At 39.3% G+C, this 1,671-nt stretch overlaps 1 pseudogene; it reads right to left on the reverse strand.

Annotated features, from left to right (window-relative positions):
• Positions 1-833: 833 nt before the first annotated feature.
• Positions 834-952, reverse strand: LOC135052423 (5S ribosomal RNA; annotated as a pseudogene).
• Positions 953-1,671: the final 719 nt, after the last annotated feature.

A 1,671-nucleotide genomic window follows, 5' to 3' on the forward strand; every position in this document is an offset into this window, starting at 1 on the left:
TCCAGCACCCCAACATCGCTCACTGTAGCTTTTGGTACTCTCCACCAATTCATCAACCCCTTTACAAGTCTTGTCTTTCAGGAGACCTGGAAAAAAGGTTAATTAGTGCCGCACAGGACTGTGAAAATTTCTTTATAATGGGCTCTTGAAAAATTTGTCCCTTGTAAACCAACAGTACAAATGCATAGGACACGACTGTATCGGTAATCAAGGAGGTTGTTGGTGGTGCACCCAGAGTCAATGATATATATCGAGGTTACAAAGGAAAAGAGAGACTCTTTGTTGGGGCACGCTTGAAAGACTAAAACTTAACTTTTAATATAAATCTCATTAAAATGTGGTACACCAGATCAACACACGTATATATATATTTTTTTATAACACTTTTGAGAAAAGGCCATAAACTTGTAATGGACCCTTCTCCCTTGTATTGATTTTAAATTATTAAAAGAAAAGATTCTCAATCATGAAATAATTAAGAGTAATCAACCTACAATTAATGTAGTTAATAAAAATGACAGTGACACCTGGGGTGAAAATATTGGAAATTGAATTTTAACATAAAGTGCATAGGCATTGCATATGTTGTAAATACGCTGCGATAGTGATCCTTACATATTTACCTATGGAGAAGATATATCCTGGTAAGGGTTAATCTGCTGCTTAAAAGTTTATATGACAATAAGGTACAATGAATGAGAGAACAATTACTTATTGTAGACAAGTAGAGAGTCAGAGAAGCTAAATAAATATGAGAAGGAAAATGTAGGTGTGAAAGTGGTAATGGTCAAAGGTTGCTCCAACACCTCTGCTTGTCACAAACATAGAGATATTGATTACTACACCTGATATTCCCTAGCAGTCTCCCAAATAGGTACTAATCAGGCTATTCACTGCTTAGCTTCCAAGATCAGGCGAGGTTGGGCGTACCCAGTGAAATATGGTAGTAATGACACCTAAATTGTGAATACAGTGGTATATGGTTATTGGCATATACCAAAGGTAGTACCTCTATTTTTCATCATTGTGCGCAGTCCTTCTGTTGCTTCTGCATTGTCGAATGGATGTATGACTGGCATCAATAAATGAGAGAGTACTGGAAAAGAGATATAGAGTCTAGGAAACGTATAGGTTCAGGGCCCGTCTTCTATTATCCACCGTCAGCCACATATAACATGTGGCAGACATAGGAGAGAGAAATGGGTTTCCTGTGCCTGATGAAAAATAAGTATGAAATTACATAGGTATCTTAAGCCCTGACGACAGTAAGAAAATAGGAAACTTAAAAGTTTACTGCTGAAGATATTAAATAATTGAAATTGATAAGTAGCAGATTAGGCAAATCTTAGATAATTAAATGATATAAATTTCATATTATACGATACCAGGAGATGAGTGGGCTGAGCCGTGCACTGCTCAGCTCCACTGGACACAGACGGCCGTTTCACCGGATGGTGGCTTGTTCACTGTGTGAAGAGGTGGTGGAAGGCAATTTCAGGAGTCCTTCAAGCATTCACCCGTGCCTCCTGCCTACCGTCTTAATTCTGTATGTGGAAGACCTACATCCGGCCATCTCTACTGCGACCCAGTAGCGGTTCCTCTTCCCGGTCACCGGAAGAAGCCCCGAGTCCACAACACTTCCCAACCAGGTCAGTGATAAGATTTAGTTGT

Source organism: Pseudophryne corroboree, chromosome 2 (genome assembly GCF_028390025.1).
Source record: "Pseudophryne corroboree isolate aPseCor3 chromosome 2, aPseCor3.hap2, whole genome shotgun sequence".
Lineage (NCBI taxonomy): Eukaryota > Metazoa > Chordata > Amphibia > Anura > Myobatrachidae > Pseudophryne > Pseudophryne corroboree.